Source organism: Ostrea edulis, chromosome 1 (assembly GCF_947568905.1).
Source record: "Ostrea edulis chromosome 1, xbOstEdul1.1, whole genome shotgun sequence".
Taxonomy (NCBI): domain Eukaryota; kingdom Metazoa; phylum Mollusca; class Bivalvia; order Ostreida; family Ostreidae; genus Ostrea; species Ostrea edulis.
Window position 1 is genome coordinate 44,614,051 of NC_079164.1, and position 26,330 is coordinate 44,640,380.

At 38.1% G+C, this 26,330-nt stretch overlaps 1 long non-coding RNA gene across 1 annotated transcript; it reads right to left on the reverse strand.

Annotated features, from left to right (window-relative positions):
• Positions 1-23,824: 23,824 nt before the first annotated feature.
• Positions 23,825-25,989, reverse strand: LOC130050377 (uncharacterized). The gene is made up of 2 exons (XR_008798809.1): positions 25,805-25,989; positions 23,825-24,226 (listed from the first exon to the last, which is right to left on the reverse strand). It is a non-coding gene; the product is annotated as an uncharacterized LOC130050377 (long non-coding RNA).
• Positions 25,990-26,330: the final 341 nt, after the last annotated feature.

Sequence of the window (26,330 nt, forward strand, 5' to 3'; positions counted from 1 at the left end):
GAAGCCATTCAGTAGGTGATATGGTCCGGTCCAACCCACACTCTCCTAGCGCCACAACCTGTGGGTGATCCAGTAACTGCTGGAGCTTCATCGCTTTTTCCAATGTAAGGGTATGATAGTGTTTAGGATGCACGCCCACTGCGACTCTCCAAGGTCCTTGCAAATTGAAGGCATTGTCGGGATACGTCCTGGGTTCGCTGTAGACGATTATCCCTCCCACTACTCTTACTGGAAACGCTGGTTTATACGCAACTTGCTCCGACACACTAAACTCAATAAGATCTTCTACCGTGTGTCCCCAGATCACCCGACACGTACGGTCCAAGTGGAAGTGACTGTCAAACACAGCTGGTACACAACTATGTCCGGTCGCTTCTCTCTCGTCCGTGCTAGTCTCGTCCACCATCACGACCTTTTCCATGACCAACTCCTCAACAACAGTCTGAGTTTCTGGATATACAGCAGTGCTTGCGACCACAACTGGCCTGTCAAGCGTAGTCTCCTGGTCTCTAGGCTGCAAATATGGTACTTCACTATTGAACCTTGCAAAACTCTCCTGTAATGGTCCAAAAGTGCCAGGATACATCTCCAGAACATCAATACCGCAGGTGAGTTTACTGGGTGTAATGAAAACTGTGTTGGTGCTGGAATCTTCATCAGGCCACAAACCTGAGTAAATAGATCATGATGGAGGGGATTCAACTTGGCCGACAGAGTAATCTTTCCGGATGCGTTTACTACCTGCACTGCATCTTCCAAGGTGGCTCCTTCTCCTAAAGCTGTTGTTATCAACCACCGCAGGGCTAAAACGCACTTAACCAGAACGGTAACATCAGCAGAAACTATTCGGAATATTTCCGGCATATGACGTTGGACAGCGTGCCTCCGAACTCTTCTATCCAAAGAGCTGCACGTAGCCAATGGGCAATATTCCACCGATGTTGCCGACTGTCTAGACTTTTCCGCAGGTGACTCACCACGTACTGTGACTGACAGGGTTCTCTTATTACTCTGTACTTTCCTGTCTGGTGGACACCGGGAATATCCAGTCTGGTTCCGGTCAAATTGCTCTGGCCTGTGTTGCCTACCACGAGACTTCCTCTCCTCTGGTTCCTTTGGGTACCGTGATCTTCCTTCGTCTGTCCGTGACCTCTCTTCACGCCTAGAACTCCTTCCTCTAGATCTTGTGGAAGGTCGTGATCTTCTCTCATCCGTCCTGATTCTTGTTTCTGGTCTTGAATTCCTATCCTCTGATCTTCGAGGAGGCTGAGAATCTACAGATGAGGTAGAGGGTCGAGGTTCTGCTATCATACATGGTTCCGTTTCCGGACCCATGTTCTCTCGGACCACTTGGATAGTAGGATCCTCCTTTAGCCGAATGTCACGCGATAACTCGGTTACATACAGCTTTGACGATTTTTGTTTCGTATGGAGCTTCCTACCATCCAACGAAGGAAGATTTTGGTCAATCCAATCATCCGGCAGATCACACTGACAGCTTTTACGGAAGTTGCCAATCCACCGGCTGTTGCCTGACTTCCGAGCCAATTCATACTGGAGGATGGCAGCACGCTTGAAGTCCTGGTTAGGCAACTGCATGAGGGCGAGATAAAGGCTCTTGTACTCTACCAAGACTTGATTTTGGCTTAGTCGCAGAATACAGTCAAACACACCCTCATCCTGATGACTGAGGTCTTCAAACTTGTTACTCCTCACAGCATTCTTCCAGGAACGTTTCTGGGGGCTCTCAGACATGATCTAAAATAGAAGAGCATGTTAAACACAGTCAGGGCAAAGATAAACATCAATTGCCTCAGCCTGATCTTTGGTTACACTGACACATGAGCCATGATACCATTCCCTGCATTCCTCACACTGAATCATAAATTCACCATTGTCGGGGCTACGACACAAACAAAATAAACTATCTGTTTTTGACGAGCATCTGACAATCTTACCTTTTTGCAAGGCTTTCTTTTCACTGATCACCCATGCTGGCAGTTCTCTGTCATTACAAGGCTTCATTCTGTCATGGTTGATCATTTCTAACTTTTTTCTAATTTTTACTTTATACAGATAATCCGTGATCTTACGAACAATCACCCCTGGCCCCTTCCATTTTGGTCTTAATTTAGCACACTTACCCTTTGGCGTGGCTGTATCCAGGATGTATACAGAATCACCTACCTCATATGAGTGAGTGAAAACCTTAAGGTCATAGTCACGTTTGGCTATAGCTTGATTGGTTTTCAGCTTTTCCCTGGCTAACTTGTGTGTTTCTTGAATTTGAGTTATCACGTCTGACACATACCTATCATAGTCTGTGTCTTCTTGTTGAGGCCCGGGAAAAATTAAGTCAACAGGAGTATTAACTTCTCTACCCAGCATCAACATATTGGGCGTATAACCAGTTACTCTATTTACTGATGAACGAATAGCACTTGCCAACTGTGGCAGGTACTCGTCCCACTCTGTAGGTGTTCGACTTGTAAAACACCTTACTGCATCCAGGAGTGTTCTATTAAAACGCTCAACTTGTCCGTTTACAGATGGTCTAAATGATGTGGTTCGTGCTTTATGAATTCTGAGTCTCTCACAGAGCTGCTTAAACAGATTACTCTCGAAATTGGTGCCCCGATCGGTAAATATTTGGAACGGAAAACCAAACCGAGAGAAAAACTGGTTTATTGCGGCTCGAGCAGTATTCTCTGCACTCTGGTTTGGAAGTGGTATACATTCCACTCATTTAGTGAACTGATCCACCATTACCAGTACATAAGCATTGTCATTTTTCGTTACTGGTAGGGGCCCTAAGAAATCAAGATGTACTCGTTCCATTGGTGTACCTGCATGGTATGGTGTCAACTGCCATTTTGCTTTGCGATTCGGCTTCTTGTTCCTATTACAAGTAGAACAAGATGCAACGAATTGCTTAACATCTCTGGTCATGTTGTACCAATAGAATCGTTGTTGACATCTATATAAAGTTCGATCTTGACCTTGATGACCTGTGGATGGCAGATCATGAGAGAGACTCAGGATCTCAGATTGACTAACCATTGGAACAACTAACAGCTTTTTCATAGAACCCTCCATATCCCTTCTCCACAGAACCTCATTTTCACAGACAGAAAATAACTCTCTGTTAATCCAGTGATGTTTAGTGGCTGCACTACTAAGAAACAGTTCTTCTGCCGAGGGTGCATTATGACCCTCTAACCACTCAAATATGATTTTTAAATCTGGATCTTTTTTCTGGAGATCACTTATTTCCGTCCATGAGTAACCACTTACCCATGAAGCTAGGGCGGGAGCTGTCATCTGTACTTGGTAAGCTTTATGGACAAGATGCACTGCGTCATCCACATCCTCAATAAACTTACTCCATTCGTTATGTTTTTTCCTGCAGTAGTTACATCCTTCACATGGTAATTGATCTAAATTTACTCCATGTAAAAACTCTTGACACTTTTGTTCTTCAGTCAAGCGGGACATAAAATCAGCATTTACATGCTTACTACCTGCTCTGTAATGTATCACCATCCAGTACTGACTCAATTCTTCTAACCATCTGGCTAATTGACCACTAGGATTCTTAAAATTCATTAGCCATTGTAGACTGCTATGGTCAGTGAGGATGTGAAACTGGCGACCTAGAAGATAGTGTCTAAAGTGCCTAGTAAATCTTACTACTGCAAGAAGTTCCTTTCTCGTAGTACAGTACCTGCGTTGTTCCGGTGTTAATGAAAAACTACAGTAAGATATACACCGTTCTTTACCATCTTGTACCTGTAATAATTCCGCACCTACCGCAAATTCCGAGGCGTCAGTGTCTAATACGAACTCATCTTCCTTGGTAGGTATGGCAAGCACAGGAGCACTACAGAGAGCAGCTTTTAGCTTCTCGAAGGCATCCTGTTGTCTCTCTTCCCATACAAATTTCTTTTTACCCGTGATTTCATACAATGGTGCCGAAATCCGGGCAAAATCTTTAATGAAACTCCTATGGTAGTTGGCAAAACCGCAGAGCCGCTCAACATCTTTCGTACTCTTTGGCATTTGCCAACTTTCCATAGTATTCTGGAAATGTTTACTGATCTTCATACCATTTCTTCCTACCGTTCTACCAAGGTATTCAACTTCTGTACTAAAGAGTTCGCATTTTCTCGCTTTCAGTTTGATACCGTATTTCCTGAACCTCTGGAATACTTCTGTTAAGTTTTCCACATGGCTCTGAAAATCTTGTCCCAGTACCAACACATCATCGAGAAAAGCCAACACTATATTCCAATGCAGACCCCTCAAAACTAAATTCATCACTCGTGAAAACGTGCTTGGAGCGTTGGTCAACCCAAATGCCACACGCTTAAATTGGAACAATCCATAACGAGTGGTGAATGCGGTTTTGCTTTTGTCTTCCTCTTTGATCTTAATCTGCCAGTAACCCCATGTGGCATCCAATTTTGAAAACCACATGTTTCCTGCCAGAGAATCTATGCACTCCTCCACCAGTGGTAACGGAAACACATCTTTCTTAGAAACCTTATTTAAAGCTCTATAATCTACACACCATCTTACAGACCCATCTCTTTTTCGCACTAACACTGGCGGAGATGCCCATTCAGATACGGACGGCTCGATAACATCTGCCTTCAACATTTTCTGAATGTGCTTCTCCTCCTCAACCTCAAAGGATGCAGGTGTGCGTCTGAATTTTTGTTTAATAGGTGTACTATCTCCTGTGTCTATAGCATGTTCGATTGCTGTGAAATTACCTAAATCGAACTCATGTGCTGAAAAAACATCAGCATAGTCAATGAGCAATTGCTTAAGACTAGAGTGGTGTTTTTGATCTAACTCTACACAGGACCTATCAAACAATTCTGCTACATGTTCTGGGACTGCTTCTTTCTCTATAGAATCTCTTACCAGTTTGGTCTGATACACATTATTAGTACCCATCTGTTCATTAGGAAGAACTTCTTCTACATTATGTATACTTCCTACTTCCTGATTCTTGAACAGTGTTACCTTTGCATCTGATATATTGACAAATACCATTACTGGATCAACTGCACCCACAGAACATACCCGAGGAGCAATTACAGTTTTGATATCTGGTTCAATAAGGTAACATCCAGGGTCTAATTTGGGGTCAGTATAAAATGAGATTCTTACCACTGATCTAGGAGGTATAGTTGTTCTATTTCTGACCCTCACCTGGTTCACATTGACAGCTTGCACAGAGGAGCCAGTGTTTTCCAGAAAAGACATTTGCCGGTTTTCTACACAAAATAAATTTTGTTTCAAATCTACTTTAACCTTATGTTTTGACATAAAATCTAATCCAATGAGCATGGCATCCTCTAAGGGAGCTACATACACATTTTCATAGAAATCAATTCCACAAATTTCTAAATGAGTTTTTTCCAGCAAATATCCCTTCATAGACATATTCCTACCAGCTGCATTCAAGGTAATTTCTTTCTGAACTGTTGGTTTAATTTTAAATGACTTATAAAAGTTATCAGAAATTATAGTTACCTCTGATGCTGTATCTACAATTCCTTCAACCTTCCTACCTTGAATACATACTGGAATCTTAATAGTCGACGTAGATTTTAACTGTCGAATGATCAAAGGCTTCTCTGCGCCATGTAGACCGCTGTCTTGTCTATGGACCAGGCTTAGGCCTGATGGCCTGATCCCTTCTCGTTTAAATCCGAGAAGGATACTTGTTTGGCCACTGCCGACCTATTATCCTTGGAAGTTTTCTTGGGACATTCCCTAGCAAAGTGCCCTATGCCCTCACAATGAAAACAACGGCCACTACTTGGAGAGGCTGACCTACTCCTTACAGGACTCCTTGAAGGATTCCTTGGAGTTTGTGCCTGCTATTTCTCCAATTGTGCCACTAATGTCTTCATTGTGTCATGAATATCCCCCATTTTCTGGGTTAATTCTGACAGCTCTGACTTCCGTTTTTTTTTTAGAGGCCTTCCGTACCTTGTGATGGGCAGCTTCCTCATCACTGGAGGTTTGGTCACTTTCTTGAGACACTTTAATTTCTCTTACCTCCTTCTGACCTCTATCATAAATCGACTGGTGGTTGAATTGATAGCTTTTAATTTTGTCGATAGTCAATTCAACTGATTCTAAGTTCATGTTCACCACGAACTGACCTGCTTCCCTATCAACACAACCACGACAGATTCTCTTTATGGCTTGTCTGTACATATACTCCTCTGGTAATTCAGGGAATGCACGAACAGACAACTGTAGAACTCTGTCTGCCCAATCCTCGATCGATTCATCTGGCCTCTGTTTAGAGTTGGCCAGTTGAACCTGGGCGGTGTCCGGAAGTGGAACACCCCCAAACCTTTTCTCTAACTTATTCAGTATTTCCACGAAATCAATTCCTTGATCCCGTGCAACTACTGTTGCATAAAATTCACTAGCCTTACCTTCGAGGCACCAGCACAGGAAGTTTTTGGCTTCATTCGGTGTCCACTGCCTCACCTGGTAATAACGCATGAACTTATGCTTGAACCCTAACCAGTTCTCTTTCCCCTCGAATCTTAAACCTTTCGGTAATTCAGCATCACGCCGAACTGGCCCTGGGTTATCTTGCATATCTCTTACGTGACGCATGATACGGCGCGGCTGCTTGAATGGCTGCGGTTGTTCTCGTCCGAGTAGCCGATGCGCATCAAAGTCGCGTTCTTGGGGAGGTTCTCTCATTCTTACCTCATCCGTACGCCAACGTCTTATTAGATTGTCAGTTGTTTCATCTGCGTGCGGATGTACCGGAGGTATTTTCCCCCTAGGTCTTACTGGTTGCCTTGGTCTTACCTCATCATCTGCTCTTGATGGCCCTTGATGCCCAGCCATCAATTGAGGTGGTACCTGGTTACCATATACTGACGGCCAGTTACCTACCTGTTCTGGCCAAGGTGATGGATTACCAGGTATTTGACTTACCTGTGGATGGTATTGATAATATTGGGGCACCGAATACGGCATCCCATATGGCATCCACGGGTAGCCTGGTTGCATGCCTGGGTAACAAGGCATGTATTGGGATGGGGGTATACCTGACATTGGCATGCCTGGTGTTTGCATACCCATAGGCCCCGACATTTGTCCCCACCTTGGTTGACTATTAGTAGGGTAGTCATGTGATGGTTGTTGGTTTACCACAGATCTGTCCTCTAACCCTACACCTTGACTTGCCATCAACAAATCTCTTTCACCTGAATGTTCTCTTTTCACCCTAGTATCCTCTAATTGGGATGCTAGGAATGACTCATGGGTACTATGTGTCAGTGAATGCGAATCGGCTATTTGCTTAGCTAACAACCTTGCATTTGATTTTTCCTTCACTAACTCACCTACCCTCTCTATTAATTCTTTTGTTTTTTCATAACGTGTAGGATTTTGTTCATCCTCAGTTTCATGAAGTGACCATTTACGTGACCTTTGACCCTCTGACTCTGGGGTTCTAGGTTCTAATTCTTCGTTTGTCTCAAAGTCCACAAGTGCTAGAAATTCTGAACTAAGTCTTATGAACTGTATCACTGACAATTTATCTGGTGTTATGTTACCATACTTTTGTCTATATTTGATAATATTATCAGCTGTCACTTCTCCCACTGATGGTAACTTCCTTAGCTCTTCGGCCTCAGCATAGTTAATTCTAATATTTCCTTGTCCACTATTAATTGGTAAATCCTCACTTTCACTATTGACATTTTTGTCAGCCATAGTTTCCAACAATTTTGCGCAGGAATTAAATTAAATTTAAAATTTTAGAATGTTTACAATTGAACTAAGGTAGACAATAGGTATTGTTTACCTTTAAATCTCGTGAAAAAAATTTGGCGGGAAAAATTCACGTGCAAAAATTGCCGGCGGAAGTGAAAGGAATTTTTCAAAAATGCACAAAACTGATTGCAGAACTTAAATGGAATTGTCCAATAGTCCTGTAACCAATATGCATTTAATATCTGGACATGCACTCTATCTGCAAGTTTTTACGTGCTGCTTACACGTCACACCAAAAATGCAAACAAATGATTGCAGTACTTCAAAGGAATTTTCCTAGAGCACTGTAACCAAAATGCATATACTAATATGACATGTACATGAATTATCTGCAAATTTTACGTGCTGCGAGCACAACAATTGTCAACTATTGACGCGGGTTTTATGAACTAACACACAAAACAAGTGGTTATTCCAATTTACCGACAACGCCAATATAGTAAATCGTGGCTATCTAGCTAAACTCACCACTTGGTCTGTGTATACAGCAAGGTAAGTTCCTCGATGTAGAAGACAGCGAGTCAATAGCTTTAGTCAATTTATCCCAAGGGCAGCGGCGTATTAGGAACTGGTCCGTGGAACACGTCTGCTCAGGTAGGGAAATCACAATCAACTGGGGTTCCAGTAATTCAATTCCGGTAAGGTCTTGATCACACATCCGGGTAATATAGTATAGACAGCTTAACCCAAGTTAAGTCGCCTAGAATTACTACAGCAATGTAGAAATAAAGCAGGAATCAATAAAGAGTGACAGTTGCTTATCGTAAGTTGAATTCTACATACTTATAACACGTACATGTATAACTACCTGGATTTTTCATATACTTCCACAGAAGTGTGCGGGAGTCCAATAGTGAATAGTCGTTCCGTGCGTGCGTCTTGTGCATGGACAGTTCTCCGGACGATTTTTTTACTATTCCTTCAGCTATTGAAACGAAAATTTACACATGAGATTATACCCATGGATTACAGATCAAGTCTGAGGTTGGACTTTGTTGAACTATTTTTTGAAAGAATTATTGACCTTGAATTTAGCAAATTTCAGAGATTTTACAGTTTTCCCCGATCTTTTTTGGCTATCCGTGAAACTATTAAATTAAACGTTGATTCATAAACTTATATCAATGGGTTACATATCAAGATTAAGTATCCTTTAAATAATGCCATAAAGCGGAACCCTTTTGTGATGCTTGCCACCACAATGATCTTGCATTTAAGAAAAGTACTTCAAAAGCCTTGCACGGGAATGTACGTGATTTTCCGTTTTATTGATCAATTGGCGAATGGGCATCGCGCAACCCCTCATACTGTTGTAGAAGTGATAATTTGGCGACTATATGTTGTTGTAAAGCCGTTTTGGTTTTCGGGGGGGGGGGGGAGGGGGGCACTCAAATCCAACGGTGTAAACAAACAAAACACTTCTGGCAATTTACAATTATTTAAATTCAGAGGTTGATTTTCAATGATTATCTATAAATAACTTGATGTATTACAAAAGCTTAACCACTTTTGGACAGTTGGTATCTCCCGAATATGCTTTCAATACATGAGTTTTTCAACTGGGGTATTTTCATTTACATATTTCCCTATTGGGCGACAATTATCCTACTTGGAATATGATATCATTTTTGTGACAATCGGACCCAATCTGTAAAATGGTTGCCACGAAGGGTCTCATAGATTCTTATCTACCACTTAATATTCGTGTCATGTGATAGAGAATAAAAAAAAAATTAATTGTATCATTTATCAGAAATTGAAATATATGACCATATAATTGCCGCAAAATCCCCATAGTCTACATTATTGACATATAATATATACTATACATGTATATGTTCTTTAGAAAGTAAAATTAAGTTAAATAGCAATACCATAAATAATATATGGTTGATCATATGTTTAATAATGTCGGACATTTACAATATGATGTTTTTCTCTCTCTCAAAAATGTTGATATAATTTTAATGAATTAGTTCTGATAAATATCAGCTGGGATGTACCATTGACAAATAGATATTTATCAAATTATATACATGTATTCTGGTAGATAATCTGAGATATGTGATGCAAGAAAAATATAATGAAAAGTAATTATTAATTAAGGTCTTTCACATCCAGAAAGACATCATTGTTGTTGTAAAGTTTTTTCTTCCAGTATTTTTTTTCTAACAAATATTGTTAACGCGATTTCTCGGATACGCGTCATCCAATTTTCGTAATTTTTTCAGGGAAGATAAATGTTTACTTGAACTCGATAGGCATTCTTTTGATTTTGATTACGGAAGATAATGACGTTTTCCCGACTTTTAGAGGGTCACTTTGTCCCCGGGTGTTTCAGAAACTATTGAAGATATCAAGTTGAACGTTTCCGTGATTGTAGAGTGGAGTTCGTAGATGTGCCGGTAGGGCGTGAAAAAGTCACAATGCTTACGTGCATTTTTGTACAGATTTCCGTCAATATCTGAAAAGACATATAGAACAAACTTTGTAGATAATCACAAAACCTATTCAACAATATCACGATTTAGGGGTTAACCCTTTAATAAAGGGCTGAGAGGGTCAACATTATTTTCTAAATTCACGTATCTCAAAACCTCGAAAGAATTTGTTTAATAAGCATTACAGAAGCAAATCTGTTTCTTTCAACGTTTTGCAACTGTTGATGCCAGCAAAATGATCATTGGTTACGTAATAGGGAATTTCTAAGGGAATAATGTACGAAACTTTGATGCTTTCTACGTATACCTCTTAACGAAAAATATTTTGTAAAGCATTATATAACGTAAAGTTGTCAAACGGTGACTAAGCAATGCAAATAATGAATAACTGATTGTTTTTAGTTCAGATTCCATACAAATTACAAAGTCCAAACATCAACATACACTTTCCTATATTTCGTTGAGAAAAGAAGCGTTGTTTGATATTAATTCAATATAGGTAAATAAACTGATATTTAACAAAAACTCTGACTGCAATACACAAGAGACTTAACAGATTGCCTTAGAAACTTTATTACATTAAGCAGGCAATTTAGTCTCCATGACAACGTTCAGTTATCATTTCACTCATTAAGCTATGTTCTATAATTTTTAAAAGGTGGGATTTGAAAACTTACTTTCATTTGTCAATAATTTGCTACCGTCAATATCATATTTCCAAAGATCTAAAAATTAAAGGGTAATCATAATTGATTTAAAGGAAAACAGCAGCTATTTTAAACCATAAAGTAAATTTCGGATAATTGAAAGAATTGTCATCAAAGCTACCCTTTAATGAATATTTTTTACTTCTATTGCAAAAAAATGTCTACTTCAGGTCCAACAGAATTGTTAAATGAACTTGAAATATTAAACTTCTCATCAAAGATATCTTAATGAAGAAGAAAAAAATCAACATTGTTTAATTCATGGCGTAAAAGTACACATCCCTTTCATGTTTTTTAAAGCCCGGTGGTCCCGATTACTTACTTACTGGATACTGTTAGTGATTGTTATCACATCAGTGCCGCTATGGTATCCCTCCATGTCACACGGTCTTTGGCTATATTTTCGGCGTCCTGATATGTTAGGCCCGCAGTTGTAAAGTTTCTTGCCAGCTCTCGCCATCTCTGCCGTTGTCGTCCTTGTTTTCTTCTGCCTCCGACCGATGTAGGGTCCCATTCGTACATTCGTTTAGGGAATCTTTCGTCTCCCGATTAGTGACTGTTAAAGTTTAATGCATTTTAATCTAATATATATATGAAGCGTTATGATCTAAGGATCTTCAGTGTTTGCATAAAGATTTTAATTGTCTGCCCTAGTTGTACTCTAGTACTGCATTCATTGTTCAAAGATTTAAATAAATAAAACTATTTATCTCTATTATACATGTGCTGAATAAAGGATAAATGTCACCAACATTGCTGTGTCGTTATATTTTATGTAAGCATGCAAGGTGAAGATAACGAACAGTGATCAATCTCATAACTCCTACAAGCAATACAAAATAGATAGTTGGGAAAACAAGGACCCCTGGACACACCAGAGGCGGGATCAGGTGCCTAGGAGGAGTAAGCATCCCCTGTTGACCGGTCACACCCGCCGTGAGCCCCATATCCTGATCAGGTAAACGGAGTTATCCGCAGTCAAAATCAGTGTGCCAAGAACGGCTTAACAATCGGTATGAAACACGTCAGACAGCATTTTACCCAATGCGAGGTTGTATTGACAAACTAGATCGTTAGAACGACCATAGAATTTGCGAAATGCTGACTTCAATCGAGACTGTTGAAATCCCTGTACCATCAACTTGTTTGTCAGTAGCTTACCTCGATTTAAAAACTGACTATACCCAGAACAAGCTCTTGCATATCGAATCAGTTGAGATATATAAACACCATATGCAGGTGATAATGGAATATTGCTACATAAATGTGGGAAGTTGACGATGGAGAAGCTGAAATCATCCCGTTTGTCATACAGTTGAGTTGTTAGTTTGCCGTTAATGTCTACTTTCAATAAAATATCTAAGTATGAAGCAGAAGTGGACGACTCTGTGGTGTCCTTTATTTCGAGCTCACAGGGATATATCAAATCGACATATGAATGAAAGCTATCATTGTTAATAGACAAAACGTCATCGATATATCTAAAAGTCGAATTGAAGGTCACAACGAAAGATTTTTTCTTCTCACGTAGAAGTTTTTGAATAAATTCTGCTTCATATGAATATAAAAACAGGTCAGCTAACAAAGGAGCACAATTCGTGCCCATGGGAATTCCAACAGACTATCTTAGGATATTAAATAAATGTCACCGACAACACCATTCCGTCGTATTTTATTTAAATATCTTCTGGAACTAAGTGAATTAAACCGATAGCTTTAATTTGTATATATTTCATAAGATAATATTTCATGATTGTGTCATATTTGATAAAGAAGTTGTGACATTACCTGAACGGAGATGTTTCTTTCCAAGTTAAAATGGAAAATATCTTGGTTTCGACAGAAAAAAGGAGAGCTGTATTCCACATTGGAGGAAGACACGGCGATTGAAATGACAATGAAAGAGGACAAAAATGAAAACAATGGTCCGAGAGAAAGAGAGACGAATGAAAGATGCCTGGCAGATTTATCCTCTTATGGAAGTTTAGACAACGAGAGAAAGACGACAGTTCCTGAAGAGAAACTCACAATCTGGCAAGCATCGTGGAACATCATCAACGTGATACAGGTAAAGACGAAACAAGATTCGCTTTGAATTAAGTTTGAACGATTCATTAAATACATGTATAGGAGTCGGAGCGTAAGGACTCTTTTGATTCTGAGAGAGAGAGAGAGAGAGAGAGAGAGAGAGAGAGAGAGAGAGACTGTGGTCTTCAACTCGAGAGGTGGAATCATCGACCCGGTTTTGTCTGTTATCAATACACTGCACAAATATTCATTTTCATTCACACGTCGATTTGAAATATCTCGATGAACTTGAAATAAATGACACCACTGAATCTTCCACATCTGTTTCATAGGTTTACAGAATAGATTTCTATCGTAGCTCCCAATATTTATGTAGTAGTTTTCCATTATCATCTGCTTATGGTCTTTATGTCTCTCAACTGATTCGATACGCGAAATAATGTTCTGCTTCTGGTCATTTTTAGACCGAGACAGACTACTGGCAAATACGTTGATGTTACAGATCTTTTGATGGTGTCATTTGAAAGTCAGCATTTTGCAAATTCTATCTTCATTATAATGATCTTATTTCCATATACAGCCTTTCGTTGGGTCAATTGTTGTCTTTCATACCAATTCTTAGGCTTTTTCTACTGCTTTTGACTACATACTACCCCGTTTACCTGATCAAGACAGGATTCATGGCAACAGGAGATGCTTACTCCTCCTAGCTACCTCATCCAACATCTGGTACTTCCAAGGGTCCTTGTTTGTCATTTCACAACTTTCTATTCTTTATAAGATCAATGTTATCTTCTCCTTTTCAATAGATATCAATTCAATGCGATGTTATTAGCTGTTGTCCACATATATAGTCCATTACAAAATCCGTGAATTTGAAATTCAAATTGACACCTTGGAAACACTTTCGGACCTAGTCGGGATTGAACTGTGGTTAAATGTAATATTGTTTAACGTCCCGTTCGAGAATTTATCACACATTTGAAAACGTCACTATCTTTAAGTGAAGTGCAACATATTTTTGACATATTAGCATGACACCAACGTCGTTGCAGTGAGGGTTCTTTATCGTACCAACGCCTACCGTGACTCGGGACTTCCGTTGATAAGGTTCGAAAGAACCGTTATGTTCACTTGCAATGCATAGCACTTAACGAAAGAATGGTTTCAAGCTATGTTAAACGTCTTAGGTTTGATGGAGCACTCGGATCAGGAATCAAAGTCGGGAACTCCGGTTGTGAAAAGAACGCCCTGATCACAAGGGTAATGCGACCGGTACGAAATGAGTTGGAGGGGACTAGGGGGGGGGGCAGAAATAAGTAAGAAAGAATGGAAGAGAATACGTACAATGTACACGTGTTTCAGAAAATATATTCATATTCCTGTCTTTACTCGTGATAACACTAACGTAATAGATGTTAAGTCTTTTTCACTCGTGCATCTTAAATGGATAAGAAATAAACAAATGCAGGTGTCACCGGTCGTCAGGGGATGTTTACTCCTCCTAGGCACCCAATCCCACCTCTGGTGTGTCCAGGGGTCCGTGTTTGCCCAACTATGTATTTGTATTCCTTATGGGATTGATCACTGTTCGTTATCTTTACCTTTCATGCTCGTGGTTGGTTCTATATTGTTTACCGCCCCTCTCGAGAGTTTGTCACACATATGGAGGACACCATTGCCGATGAAGGACTGCTAAATTTAGGCCTATGCTTGTTGCTTACGGCCTTTGAGCAGGGAGTGGTCTTTATCCTGCAATACCTGCTGTGAGACACGGAGCCTCAGATTTTGCGGTCTCATTCGAAAGACAGTCCCATTGAGTCGCCTCTTATGACAAGCAAGGGATAATGAGGACCTATTCTAACCAGGTCCCCACGGGTGATGCACGTAGTAAACCAGCCTAGTCCAGTGGGTCATGTAATAACACACTATAGAAAAAAAATGATACATTTTAAAAATGTTGTTTTATTGCGCACAACATTTGTGAATTTGATTATGGAATTTGTTATTTGATGTTTTAAACATTACTCAGAGAAATATATCAAAAAGTTCGATTAATCCATGTGTATGATAATCGCTGATCATCGTCTGATCAAATTAATTCCAAAGTAGTAGCTAAGCGCTTTATGATGTATACTGGCGTGAAGCTTCGCAGTTCATGTATTTTCAAAATGAAAGTTATTTCTTAAATATCTTAATATGATATCATCCGAAACATACTAGTATTTATTCAAAACGAGACATTTGTTGTTGTTCATTGTGTTCATGCACCAATGATATATAATATAAATCTCAAATTGGTCAAATTATAATATAATATGGGGAAATGAAATGGATCATGCTTTTTCGAGACACATTGGCTAAAATGTGTCTATAAAATATATAAAATGAAACTTCTGCATGTTGAAATTGCCAATCTTTACATGTAACATATACTTTTCTTTAGTTTACAATCCCGATAAACATGTTTGCGGGGATTTAATTTCGTGATTGAAACGTTCAACGTATTATGTTCGTGGAGGATTTATAGCGGTAACCAACTTCTCTATAAACATTTTAATTTCCCTGACCACTCCATCTAGTCCATGAGGGTCAGAATTCTAGAACATAATTGTAATCATATAAACAATCCAACTTTGAATACCCCTTTTCGTAGACAACGGGAAGATCACTGGATGAAAGGCGGTTGGATGAGGTGCGTAGGAGGTGTAAGTATTCCATGTTGACCGGTAACCCCCGCGGTGAGTCCTAAAAGTGAGTTATCCGTAGTCAAAATCAGTGTGCCAAGAACGGCCTAACATTCAGTATGAAACACGTCAGACAGCTTTTGACCCAGTGATAGGTTGTATTGGCAAACTAAATCGTTATAATGACCATCGAATTTGCAAAATGCTTACTTAAAACGAAACTGTTGAAAGCCGTGCACCATCAACTTGTTTGTCAGTAAATACTCTAGGTACTGCATTTCCATATTGATGCAAAAATAATGTACTATACAATGTAGGAAGTTTAACTAGTCCACAAGGTTGTATGATTGATTGTACATTGTTTAACGTACCTCTCGAGAAGATTCACTCATAACGTCAGGTCACCATTGCCGTTGAAGGGTTGCAAAATATAGGCCTATACTCGGCGCTTATGGTCATAGAGCAGGGGGATCTTTATCAAGCCACACCTGCTGTGATTGATTGTTTTAATACCCCAGTCGAGAATTTTTCACTCATATGGAGACGTCACCATTGTCGGTGAAGGGATGCAAAATTTAGGTTTATGCTTGGCGCTCTGGGAAGGGAGGGATCTTTATCGTGCCACTACTGTTGTGACACGAGAACTAGGTTTTTATGGTCTCATCCGAAGGACCGCCTCATTTAGTCGCCTCTTACGACAAGCAAGGGGTACTGAGGACCTATTCTAAACCGGATTCCCACGGGACTGTTGTGACATGGGGCCTCGGTTTTTGCGGTCTCCTTTCAAGGACCGCCCCATTTTTACCTAACGTCAACAGATAATTAGGTCTACATCAAACTGCCGTAAAATGGCTGAAATATTGCCAAAAACGGCGTAAAACCTCAATCAATCAATCGCGTAAAACTTTATCTGTTCCATTGAGAGTTTTGAATATGTTATGTGAAGAAGCCAAAGATAGTCCATACTTTGATTTTTCAGCAGCAGAATATCGACTGAATTCTATGATTACGGAGGTTGTCCATCACAGTCTCTAGAAACCACAACGGGTTATGGATGATGTTCATTCCGAACCATGCCGCCAGTTCCTTAAACTCAAATTTACTAACAAAAGAATAGGTGCCGTCAATATAAGTACAAGACTGAACTTTTTTTATGACGAAGAATATCTTCGTCATAAAAAAGTTCAGTCTTGTACTCCAACATATCTGAAGTCTACACCCTGCATTTCCTACAAATATACTTCTACTTTTTCATCCAAACTGTTTAATTTCAAACTTTGTAGCGCCGATGTTTAGACCATCTTATACAATTCACGTATGTGTTTTTATTCTCCGTATTCTTTCAATTATACATTAAGTCCAGCTGGACATCTCATTACCAGTGGTGTTGATATAGTTGAAAATGGGGACCTCAAATCACTAATTCTAAAACGGTCCTAAATTCAAAGAACCTCGGTATTTCAATTGTCGACAAAATATCGTTTATGAATTCTGTCAAAGATTATGCCGGATTATGGGCTAAATATGAAAATGAAGAACTTGATAGCCCTGTCAGAATTGATTAAAAGTATAAGAAAAATATTTAAATCCCGTATTAGCCACACATATCATCTATCCTTCTATGATTAATAAATCAGAAGTGATCAAAGAATTATATAGGTTACATGAGGAATATGTTTTGGTTCCAACTGACAAAATGTGTATCAACATTATATTGTCTTTGTTAAGAAGGCTATTAATTACAACTGTAATCTTACTTATACGCCAACTGCCCTTTCAAAAGATGAGATTCTTCAAAATCATGCTTCAGTTTTAGACATATTTAACATCCCAGTCAATGGGATGTATGGATAGAAGCTACCGTACCTATACTGGATTTCTATACTTCACAAAAACCATTACAAACAAAATACATTGCTACATGTTCTACCAAGCCCCTATTTTTGCTCCCCATGACAATATTAACAGCCGTGAAGGCGAAACGTCATACATACTGTGTTACTACATACACCAGAAGTGGTATAAATCAAATGTGGATTCTAAAAAATTACAAAGAAATTTTATCAAATTTGAATTCACAAAATTTTTCTGGAATAAACATTAAAATGTATGACTTTTCAACACTTTACACGACCATTCCCCACGATGAATTAAAGACTAGGTTTTGGTTTTTTTTTTTACATCATACACAGTTGCTTCTTCAACAAAAATGCAAAAGGGAAATATTCACATCTTGTCATCCAAAAAATTACTTTGTTGAATACCACTCTGATTCCACACAAAAGTACTCTGAAGATGAAATTTAAAAACATATGCTGGAGTTCCTCATTGACAATATCTTCGTAATCTTTGGTTATCACTTCTTCCAACAGTCTGTTGGAATTCCAAAGGGCACGGATTGTGGTCCTTTCTCAGCTGACCTGTCTTTATATTCTTATGAAGCAGAGTTTATTTAAAAGCTTCCACATAAGAAAAAACCTCGTGTAGCCTTCAACTCGACATTTAGATATATCGACGCCGTTTTATCTATTAACAATAATCATTTTCATTCATATACTGTATGTTCTTTCGATATATCCTTGTGAACTCGAAATAAAAGACACCAAAGAGTTCTTCAGATCTGCTTCGTACTTCGATATTTTATTGAAAATAAATGTTAACGGCAAACTATCAACTCAACTTTATGATAAACTGGATGATTTCAGCTACTCTATTGTCAACTTGTCATATTTATGATTGATTGTATATCAACCCAACTTTATGACAGACTGGATGATTTCAGCTACTATATTGTCAACTTGTCATATTTATGATTGATTGTATATTGTTTTACATCCCTCTCGAGAATATTTCACTCATATGGAGACGTCACCACTGCCGGTGGAGGGCTGCAAAATTTAGGCCTATGCTCGGCGCTTATGAACAGGGAGAGATCTTTATCGTGCCACACCTGCTGTGACACGGGGCCTCGGTTTTTGTGGTCTCATCCGAAGGATCGCCCGATTTAATCGCCTCTTACGACAAGCAAGGGGTACTAAGGACCTATTCTAACCCGGATTCCTACGGGATTCGCTCATATTTATGTAGTCATATTTCATTATCACCTGCATGAAAGGTAAAAATCTATATTATATATCTCAATCAATTTGATACATAAGAGCTTATTCTGCGTATGATCAGCGTTTAATTCGAGGCAGGCAACTGACAGAGTGATGTTCGAGGGGTTTAAAGTCAGCATTTCGCAAATTATATGGTCGTTACAATAATCTAGTTTGCCAATACAACACATCACTTGGTCAAATGCTGTATGGTGTGTTTCATACATTCATTGTTAGGCTGTTCTTCGCACACTGATTTTGACTACGGTTTTCTACGTTACTTGAACAAGATACATGTATAGGGCTTACGGCAGGTGTGGCCGGTTGAAAGGGGTGCTTACTACTCCCTGTCACCAGATTCCACCTCTGGTATGTCCAGGGGTCTGTATTTGCCCAACTCCCTATTTTGCATTGCTTATAGGAGTTATGAGATTGGTCACTGTTCGTTATCTTCATCTTTCGTGCGTTGGTATGAATTACCAAAAATCAACCCTGCATGAAAATATCGATTGCACATTATGTTAATTTTGAACTCATAATGAAAAAAGAGAAAGATTTTAGGACTCTTGTCCTATGCCAGTACATGTATTCAGGGGGATTGTCAGGCGTTCAAAATCTACTTGTAGTTGGTGATTAATTTAGGAACTGTAACTGTAAGGCAGTCACTGCATACCCATGGAACCCCATTTGATCCTCAGTATTGGCAGTGGTTGTTTATGAGAGGATATGATGGTCACTCACTTGGGACAGTTTGGATTTCCTTCTGGTTTTCTCCCGCTCAAATTGGTTAAGGAAATGAATAGTTCAAGTTCCATTTTTATCCAAGAGCAACTTTCTATGATACCTTAAGGCTTAGTCTATCATTTATTGTGAGAGTCGGTGGTTTAAGGTGTTAACGATTTGCTGTTAATTTTGAAAAAAGTTTTGTGATTATAGTACGAAGCAATATCATATTATCTATGACTTCGCAAAATACTTTACTTAGCTAATAAAAGATTTTAATTTCAGGGATTTGACATTATGAACACCTCTTACATTCTTCTTTAATTTACTAATTAGAGATTTTAATTTCAGGGATCCAACATTCTGAACACCCCTTATATTCTGCTTGTTGGTGGAGTACCAGGTATCCTCCTCACAATCATTATCGGGTACATCAGCGTGCACACATGTCGACTGTTGATTGAATGCCAGTACGATGAAGATGAACTAGGTAATAAAATTAAAAAGAGGAACACAGTACACGATATAGCAGTCCACAACCTAGGGAAAAGGGCGGGAGTCGTTGTCGTTGATATTCTACAAGTTATGTTAATGTTTGGAAATTGCGTCTACCAGCTGCTATTTTGTGGACACATGATTAACTCGTTGTTTCCTGAAAATCCGTTTGGTTTCAATGGAATAATTTTACTTTTCTCCTTGACTCTATTTCCCTTTGCATTTGTGAAGTCCATTATAACGGTCAGTAAGTTCAGTTGTGCAAGTGTAATTATCACATCTATTTCCTACCTGGGGTTGCTTTCTTACTTGTTCAGTAAAGTCGACCATTGGGTGGTAAGCGACTTTCCTCTTACTACTAATTTCTATCAGTCATCAGTGTCATTGGGAATGGTTGTATTTGGTTTTGATTCACAACTCTATGTTAATTCTTTAGATAGCAAACTGAAAGAAGGATCTAACATTAAAAGCATGATTGTGTGGACTCATGTTCTCGCTGTCTTATTTAAGATTCTATTCGGTCTTGTAGGAGTGTTTACTTTTGGACATTTAACCCGAGAAACCATCACCAATAACATAGATATTGTCCCATTAAAATATTTCTTTAATATTTTGTATCCATTGAAGTTCTTTCTTATATTTCAGTTTCCATATTTTACAATAATTGACCTCCTCCAAGAAAAACTTTTTCAAGGATTAAACCAAACACGTTTCCAATCCTGCTTAGATAAGAACAATTCCCTGAAATGGTGGGCCATCCTTCTCAGGATGTCGTTGCTAGTCTTGGTTGTTGTTCTATGCCTGGTATTTCCAGATATTGCTGTTTTGTCTGTGTATACAGGATGCACTGTCGGAGCGTTCGTCATGTTTCTACTTCCGGTATATTTTCACTTGAATATGTATTGGAGAAATTTGGCGTGGTACCAAATTCTACATGACTATGCCGTGCTACTTGCGGGTGTAGTTGTTGTGTTCTGTGGTATATTTATCTTTGTACAGAGAGAAATTATAATGAAGACATGAAGATACAATGACTTGAACAACCTTTATAAGATTTCAAAAGGTACATGTATCTTATAGATTTACTGTACATATCTTTTAATGGTGTTAGTAATATTCCTCATATAGAATTATCATATGTGTATACAATTATTCATATGCCACTTGTAAAGTTTCAAATGTGTGTATAACACAATAAAGATATGTACTATTTGTAGTTCAATTTGTTTTATATACCATGTCTCATGAAGATTCTTTTTGATTCAAAATTCGAAAATTGATTTGAATTTTTGCGAAAACGTTATTACATAAACTTGGTTTGCCCTCTGAATATCACTATTTCGCATTTATTTTGTCACAAAACTAAGATAATGCTATTCTACATATTGATAAGCCATCCATGCATTGCAAACAAATCGAGAGAAAAGAAGATTTTAATGCAGATTTAAGAAAGAGGTTTAGTTTTAAAATGTGACCTCAAATTTCGCTTGCATAGAATGGCATCAATACGCTATGGACAGCAATATTCATGCATACATGTACACTGAATTCGAAATTTGCACCTTAATTGTATGTACTTTATTTAGTTTTTAAATCGAGGCAAGCTACTGACAAACAAGTTGATGGTACAGGGGTTTCAACTCGATTGAAGTCAGCATTTCGCAAATTCTATGGTCGTTATAAAGATCTAGTTCGTCAATACAACCTATCATTGGGTCAATTGCTGTCTGACGTGTTTCATACCGATTGTTAGGCCGTTCTTGGCACACTGATTTTGACTACGAATAACTCCGTTTATCTGATCAGGATATAGGGCTCACGGCGGGTGTGACTGGTCAACAGGGGGTGCTTACTCCTCCTAGGCACCTGACCCCACCTCTGGTGTGTCCAGGGTTCCGTGTTTGCCCAACTATTTATTTTATATTGCTTATAGGAGTTATGAGATTTATCACTGGTCGTTATCTTCACCTTTCATGAAGTTGTGCTCCTGTAATTTTTATTGAGATTCTTTAACTTTAAAAGAAATTATGGATATTTTCATTTTACAAGTGTTTTCCCTGGAAATATTATAGTCAAGCCAGTCAACTGTTGCATTTGTGTTTTATAAAATGAGGGAGAAATGCGGTATAGTATATAATAATAAGTTGTAGAGGGGATGCTTACTCCTCCTACGTACCTGATCCCACCTCTGGTATATCCAGAGGTCTGTGTTTGCCCAACTATTATTTTGTATTGCTTACAGGAGTTATGAGATTAAATCACTGTTCGTTATTTTCACATTTGCAGCAGTACATTTTTTAAAAGATTGTTGTCGCGAATTAGGCAATTTGGTATAACGAATTTCAGAATTTATTATTTCAAATTTAATGTGCCATTTCAAATTTTGAAATCTATTATTATGAAGTTTATAAATTTGTTATAACGAATTTAATCCGTTATAACGAATTTTAAAGTTTGAAATAACGAATTCAAATTAGAAAATATATTTTTGATAGGTCCTAAATGGGCTTCCGTAATTTGACGACTTAACACATAACAAGTCTTTGATATCTCGATGGATAACCCGAGAGACACCAAGTATTCTGTTAGAGCCTGTTTTATTGGTAGACTCTACAGTGACACCTATGTTAGAGCTTTTGTCCCTTGTAGAATCCACAGAGTGACACATTGTTATACTGGGCGACGTGTCAGCCAGGATTGTATCTATTGTCTATATTCACGGGATAGGATCCTCCTGGGATTATGAATCCGGCAACTTTTAACTATAAGAAGAGTTCATTTCAAATAAAAACTATACCAGTAGGAGCATATTGCATATAGTTAAAATCTCCATTGGCCTACACTAGGGTCTATACTACTGTCGTACCGTCGCTAGACACTATCACTAATAAGTAATTTATTTGCTATACATATTCACTGCTGTAAATTTTCTGTAACCTACGATTTTTTTCAATCAGTGGCTTTTCATGTATGCACTCTTTTATTTGACCTACAAATTTTCAGATATATAGATGTAATGAAGTATACCGTGCTGGGATTTCATAGATTTACACGGGGAGATGATTTCAAAGATTAGCACGGCAAGTTATTCTATCCTAGTTATTTCAAAGATTAGCACGGTGAGTTATTCTATCGTAGTGATTTCAAAGATTAACACGGCGAGTTATTCTATCGTAGTGATTTCAAAGATTAGCACGCCGAGTTATTATATCGTAGTTATTTTGGTAAGAGAGATATGATATTAATAAATGACCGATTCTTACGTGATCTCTTTGCAGAGTGAAATAAACCTCAGACTACAGTCTAGATATTGTTTTTGATTTTGTGAGAATATGAGCCAAATAAACTATACAGCATGAAAGAAGTAGAGGGAATTATGTCAAAACGAATTGGCACACTGATTTTGACTACGGATAAATCTGTTTACCTGATCAAGATATAGGGCTCACATCGGGTGTGGCCGATCGACAGGGGATGCTTACTCCTGCTAGGCACCTTCCCACCTCTGGTGTGTCCAGGGGTCCGTGTTTACCCAACTCTTTATTTTGTATTGCTTATAGGAGTTATGAGATTGATCACTGTTTGTTATCTTCACCTTTCATAATCCTTATTTACTTTTCTACACTAAAATGATGAGTACAAATATACATTTCACTAATATATGTTGTAATATATTCTTTGAAACGCATCTTGGTACATGTAATCTGTACAGTGTAAATTCTTCCACAATGTTGCATATGTTTCATGAGCGTTGTGCTAGAGCTACAGTTTAAAATAGTTTCAACTCATTCCAAGTGCATTCATATTTCACAGTAACCGTATTGTGTTTGTGATATTTTTATATCAATTACATATATACATAGATTTATTTTATAAACTCATTTTTGTTGTAGAAGTCATTTTTTTATGTTATGACTTGCAAAATAATCAAACACATCAAACAGTTATTTTTACTCTGTATAATCTTGAAATGTCAGAAGAAATTCCGCAAAATCGATATGCCACGCATGTATATTTCCTCCTGATGCTTCATTTCCATTATGTGTATCATGTCGATTCAGGTACACATACAAAAGGTACACAAGGGATACCACAGTGATGACGTAGATATAACCTTTATCTTTTATCCACCGCCAGGTGTTTTTCACCATGATAGATTTGAACATATATCAACAGGATACCAGCAACGTTGATGGAAATTTTTAATGACAATTTATTGAAATCTACAAAAGAATTATTTCAGAAATTATGTAAAACATACGATAAAACAATGTTTTATATACATTTTTTGTGGGGATTTAGGAATGTTTATCTATTCGTTTGTCTGTCTATCTGTCATTTATCTCTTATCTCTTTATCTACATTCCATTGTCATCTAGACCAAATCTTTTTTAACTTGTTTAGATGGTCTACGAGTCAAGGGCGTTGGTTACGCATTGTTAGGAGGTTTGGTTCCGCAGGTCGTGAGCTCAATTCCAGGCTGGGGCGGAAGCGGGTATTCATATGAATAAAATATTCAATACTTCTTCACTTACGGCAGTTATGTTTACCTAAGAGTTAATGGCAATAGATATGCTTAATGAAATATTTCAAATATAACTCTTTATTATAAATGTATGGTCCTCTTAGATTTACGTCCACAAGCTGCTTTTTATCTTCTTTCTCATGGAACGTGTGGCAGCTTGACGAGAAAGCGATCTCCGCCGAAATCAAGAGTGTTTATTTGCCTTGGTCGTGCGTGTTGGTCACGTGCTGCTTGTACATGCAAGTTTGGTTCCACGAATTGTGGGGCGCAAAAGGTATACTGGTATCCATTCTTTCTGGGCGAAATATATTTAAAAGAAACCGTGCAAAAACTATCTAATCATCAATTCAAAGGTACATTTTTTTTTTTAAATTTGAACCAGTAATTGATATACGAATTCATTTTAAAATAAAAAAAGTTTGATACGAAAGTAGGAAAAATTACAATGGTTTAATATGATATGATCCACGGCTGTATATGTATGTAAATAATCTATTCGCGGTCGAAATTTGATTGGTATAGAAAAATGCATACATTCCCATAAGATTTAAAATCGTCGATATTCAAGGAGGAATACTACACCAGAGGAATTTGATGTGGATGAAAAGTGGAGGATATGTAAAACAATTTTTTGAAATTGAAAACTTTCAAATTTACTTCATCTAGTTAAAAATGCAGTTTTAGTACAAAGTAAAAAAAAATTAAAACCCTTGCTGGATGCGAACCCGCGATCTACAGCTCAGCTGTCGACATATCAACCCACAGAACTACTCAGCTAGGCAATTAAACCTAAACTTTCTGATTTTTATATTTTCATTTATGTAGTCATTTTGATGATGTAGTATACCTCCTTAAAAGGATTGGGACGCAATGAAATTGTATGACGCCGTCGATTTAAAGCGAAAATTCTTATAATTCGAAATGTGAAAATTGGACAAGATAAATCACATCACATGCGCGATATTGATGCACGTACGGTTCGCCGTAGATTTCAATATGGGGTCATGAAATAAGCATTTAAAGAAAGACAAGCGACAATGGAAAAAATACCCCTCAGAAATCGTATCTAATTATTGTTTTGTTATTGGTCTAGTAATATTCAGTACCATAAAAAGGAATAAGTCTATATATATACTTTTGAAAATTTGTCAACCGACTCTATCTTAGTTGACAATTATAGATAGACATACGTGATATTCAAACTTGATCAAAATGCCATATCATTCCTGTTACTTCCGCGTTTAAACTGCTAGTAATCCTCACAATTGAATCTTACCTGTAGAAAACAACACAGAACAATTATAGTAAAACTATCCACAACGTAAGGAATACTCATTAATTTATCCAAAATGAAATCAACTATTATCCTTGTAGATTGTATGATCCACCTATAGGTAAATACGTTCGTGTAAGATAACGCCAAGATACATACAAACTATTGGTCATGCACAGGTGACACGCAGGTAAAATCCTATAAATGTTTAACACGTGTCTCGTAAACTTCGCTAAACATGTATGATTGTTTGAAACGAAAAGTGTGCGCAGCGATCATTTGATATCAAGCAGGAGGAAAATCTCCCACCAAACGCTCTTACTGGAGATTAATGTTCATTATTTGCATATACATGTAATATATTTGAAAATGGGAAGTATTAGGTATACCAACGGAGACTGCGTCAGTCGCCATACAAGCCACAAGCCAAAGAAATTTCAAAATTCTAGTATCACGGGGGCTTAAGAATACACATAATTGAAATATGATATTTAATATGAATGAAATATAACATTTTGAAATACAAACA